At 42.6% G+C, this 4710-nt stretch overlaps 1 pseudogene; it reads right to left on the bottom strand.

The window, feature by feature from the left end:
• Window positions 1–2315: 2315 nt before the first annotated feature.
• LOC126459018 (5S ribosomal RNA) lies at window positions 2316–2433 on the bottom strand (annotated as a pseudogene).
• Between the last annotated feature and the right edge of the window lie 2277 nt (window positions 2434–4710).

Below are 4710 nucleotides of genomic sequence, written 5' to 3'. Positions count from 1 at the left end.
GGTCTCGCGGTTCCAGACTGAAGCGCTTAGAACCGCCCGGCCACAGCGGACGGCTAAAAAATATGTACAGCGTTTTAATATACTCTAGTTCCCATGAGAAAACTGTTACTCCTACATATAAAAATGAACAGGACCCTTTTGTAGAAAATTTAATGCAGTTAAATTTTGTACTGGGATACGTTTTCGCTGGAAGCCACAGTTTCCTAGTTATTCAAGAAACAGGCGTTTAAAGGTCACTTTTGTGCGTTTCTCTTGAATTATTCCAAAAATATGGTCTCTAGTGGAAACATCTCAGTACAAAATTTAACTACACCAAACTGCCTACAAAAAGTTACTGTTCATTTTTCCTGTGAAACTAAAAATTTGTATGTAACAAGCGAGAGTATATGAAAATTTTGCCTATGGTATTTGAAGGTGTTGCCAGCTGCATCAAACCCCTAGGTAGGTGCAGCTTGCTGAATCACCTTTTAGGAAGTCGAGAGGTAGCTTTAACATATATAGAATATCAGTGTAGTTCCGTAAAACTTTTGATTACAGAATACTTGGATGCAATCAGTGTCCACATGAATGATAACATATATTTAGTACTGTCGGCCAATACAGTGATAACTGTTTATTACTCTGAATGGTATTGAATGACAGTAAAATATCACAGTCCATTAAACTATTAACTTTAGTACACATTTCCGACTAACGACATTAGTTCGCTGCCGGATCTGAACTACAGTACTGCTCAGACTGGGCTATGAAAAAGTGGGGCGAATGGTGGTTCCGTCCGATGTAAGGAGAATACCAGAAGCGACGGCTTGAGGAAGTTCTTGAAGGTGTGTCTTACTCGACGTCTCCTCTTATGTGTCTGGCAGCGACAATCCTTAGCCTGTGGTTCTCTCGTGAGGTGCCAACGGCCGGCCATTTTGACCGAGCGGTTCTAGGCGCTACAGTCTGGAACCGCGCGACCGCTACGGTCGCAGGTTCGAATCCTGTCTCGGACATGGCTGTGTGTGATGTCCTTAGGTTAGTTAGGTTTAAGTAGTTCTAAGTTCTAGGGGACTGATGACCTCAGAAGTTAAGTCCCATAGTGCTCAGAGCCGTTTCAACCATTTTTTTGAGGTACCAACGTTAACATGAGACCTCACTCTTTCAACGACACCACACAGACCCCAAAGAAAATATTAGACTAATTACTGTGCAGGCAATGGAGTTTAAGCACTGCAGTCCATAGGCTAACGAAATGAGAAGAAGCACTGGTAGTTGGTGCAGTGGCAAGTACAATGTGCCATACGCTCAAACTGGTATTCAAGAGAGTCTATGTAGATGTAAATACATCAAATATGAGTGTGGCGACACCGGGATTCCTAAGTTGGGGACTGGCGAGCGGTGAAAATCCTCATTAACCTTAACCTATGGAAATGCTTCATCGACCACTGCTGCGCAGCGCGGCGATTGAATGCTACAAACGGAAATCTTGTCTTACCCCTTGGCTCGCGAGTTTCTAAATAAAAAAGAGTCGTTAATAAGGATGATAAAACTATCGCGTGTGTATTTCAATCCATTTTTCTTCTTGTTTATGTGCTTGCTGTGTTGCGATCTTCATCTCAAATCTTCTAATAACTTTACACACACTCCATAAGTCATGATGTACTCACAGCGTTTTCCATTTGTAGCAATACTTTTTTCTGTACTGAATATGGGGTAGAGTATTGTACCTTGAGGACACTCTACTTGAGGACACATGAAGTTTCCTGGTTGGTGTTTCAATCTAGCGACCGATTTGAGAATGAAAGGCCGAGCTTCTGGAGACCGCCAGAAGCAGTTCCTGTCATTTTCCACTCTTTCTGTTGTTGTGAGAGATGAGATAGTGTTTTGTGCAGCATTTGTAAGGATTTTGAGTCACACACATGTATGCACTACGTAGTATGTTAAATTATTTAGAAGATATTGTCAACTTTCCATTTCCAGAATTTTGTGATGAGTAAAATTCTGTGTTTGTTATGCTAATTATATAACTTATGGACGGTTAAACCATAATTCGTTGGTTGTGCAACATCTTGTACCCTGAAACGGAAGGTCTTCTGCGCTGGAACGTTTGATATTTGCAAATGAACTTACACTCACTCACTCCGTCTTCAGGCCACGAGTGGCCTACCGGGACCATCCGACCGCCGTGTCATCCTCGGTGGAGGCTGCGGATAGGAGGGGCTTGGGGTCAGCACACCGCTCTCCTGGTCGTAAGATGGTATTCTCGACCGAAGCCGCTACTATTCGGTAGAGTAGCTCCTCAATTGGCATCACGAGGCTGAGTGCACCCCGAAAAATGGCAACAGCGCATGGCGGCCTGGATGGTCACCCATCCAAGTGCCGACCACGCCCGACAGCGCTTAACTTCGGTGAGCTCACGGGAACCGGTGTAGCCACTGCGGCAAGGCCGTTGCCGCAAATGAACTTAGGTTCTTTAATATGTTAACAATTATTAACAGTCTGGAAAACGGAAATTATTGTTGGTTTCCAATAGGAAAACTGCAAATTTGTGGTAAGTTCAATGAGACCAAACTGCTGATGTCATCGGTCCCTAGGCTTACACAATACTTAATCTAACTTCCACTAACTTACGCTAAGGACAACACACATACCCATCCCTGAGGGAGGACTCGAACCTCCGACGGGGGCAGCCGCACGATCCGTGGCAAGGCGTTCCTAGACCACACGGCTACCTCGCGCGCCGGCTTGCAATACCTTCTATTTCTAAATAATCTATTTGAATTGTTTTAAAAAATGATTAAAAACGGTCTTGACCGCAATAAAAATTTATGTGCAATGGTTACCTGCTTGGGTCAGAATGTGACCCATCTCCAAACCCTTTATACCATGATGGTAGGCGGTAGCGGTGAACGGAACAGGTGTTTTGACTCCATAAACGTTAACCGCCACCATCATTTTATAAATGTTCTGAAGATGATCACGTTCTGACGGAAACCGGTAACCACTCCCAATAAATATGTTACTGCCCTCAAGAAGGTTTTTAATCAATTTTTAAAGTATTTTATTCAGACCGCTGTTTTTCACGAAGAGAAACGTTCTCAAAAATTACTGTCTATATTGTAACTGACTTTTGATAATACGTCTGATTTACTTTGATCTCACTTACAGGTTGTACAGTAGTGACCGATACTGAATGGATTTATTAGTATAAAGTTTGATTTTTATTTTTTCACTTGATGTTCGTCAGCGTCTTCTGCCTGGCAGTAAGTTGCAGCGTATCAGTCACGTTGCCCAGAACAGTATAGAACCACCCTGAAACTCACGTGTTGAACCATCAGCAGTTAAACTCACGTGTTGCTGACAAGGTAACGCTACCGAACTATGCGTCTTACGATCTGACCGACCAACAGGGAGGCTTGGAGGTGGTCAAGTGGGGGGTGGAACCGCGGTCAACTGCCGGGAGCGGACACGCCGTTCGCTCTCTTCTGCTGGCAGCTTCCAAACCGATCAAACGCCCTCCTCACGCGCTCTCTTGGGCCGCTGCCCATTCAGTCTCGGCGGCCCCTCCAGGCCTGCCTTTCTTTACGGAATTAAAACTTCGTACAGTTTAAACTATGTTTTATTCTTCAGCTCAACGGGTGCCTACTGCTTTCCCCTCCTGGCCAATACTGACGCATTAACAAGATTATTTGTGAGTAGTAGAATAAAAGTGGTGTTAACAATGTTTTCTTTCTCTTAACACTTTTACATTTCAATAGGTACGAGGAACATTTACTCATTTGGCAAACCTTACTTTGCAGAGTAATTTTTGTAATTTCCGAAAATGCGAAAATGACAGTAATATAAAAAATGAACAGTATTATTTAAAAGTGGGACAGAAAAATATATTAAACTTCTAATTATGGGCTGACTAAAGGCGGAAGTCTGAAAAGTGTTCCTAGATTTAACGCTCTCCCCTACGGAAAATAAGCACACGGAAGGAAGATACTTTAACCAGTGTTTCCCACAACATGGAGGCACTGTAACATGTGTTCGGTTAAGTTGTTAATGGTCTGACAGTTGCCACTTCAATTAGTGTAATCACAGGCAGAGATTGTAAATTAAAAATCCAGAATGAAATTTGTTAATTTAAGGCCCATATACAAGAACCCAAATTATTACCTAATATAATCTTTTTTATTGTTTTACTTGCCTCTGACTACCAAAGTACACGGTGAATAACTAGTGCGTCTCCCCACTATGTTATAAAAATGATTGCCAGCCGCAGTGGCTGAGCGGTTCTAGGCGCTTCAGTCTGGAACAGCGCGACCGCTACGGTCGCAGGTTCGAATCCTGCCTCGGGCATGGATGTGTATGACGTCGTTAGGTTACTTAGGTTTAAGTAGTTCTAGGGGACTGATGACCTCAGATGTTAAGTCTCATAGTACTCAGAGCCATTTGAACCATTTTTTTAATATAAAAAACGATGGTGTGTACACTAAGGAAAGAAAACCAAAACATCAAAAACTAATTAATGAAGGTAATTAAATTTCGGTGATAATTTGCCTAAGTACCATATTTAAGTGATTAACATTGCAAGATCGCAAGTTAATGTAAGAGCGAGATAAGTCTTTGCAAATGTGAAATGCTGGTACATTCATAATCGGACTTATCACCAGAATGTTAAGTGCAACCTTACAGACATGGATGCACTGTGTTTTACAGGCGCCATATGTCAGTTTGTGGGACAGA

This window comes from Schistocerca serialis, chromosome 2 (assembly GCF_023864345.2).
Source record: "Schistocerca serialis cubense isolate TAMUIC-IGC-003099 chromosome 2, iqSchSeri2.2, whole genome shotgun sequence".
In the NCBI taxonomy this organism is placed as follows: domain Eukaryota; kingdom Metazoa; phylum Arthropoda; class Insecta; order Orthoptera; family Acrididae; genus Schistocerca; species Schistocerca serialis.
The sequence above is the reverse complement of the archived record's forward strand: the minus strand, read 5'-3'. Positions and strand labels throughout refer to the sequence as shown.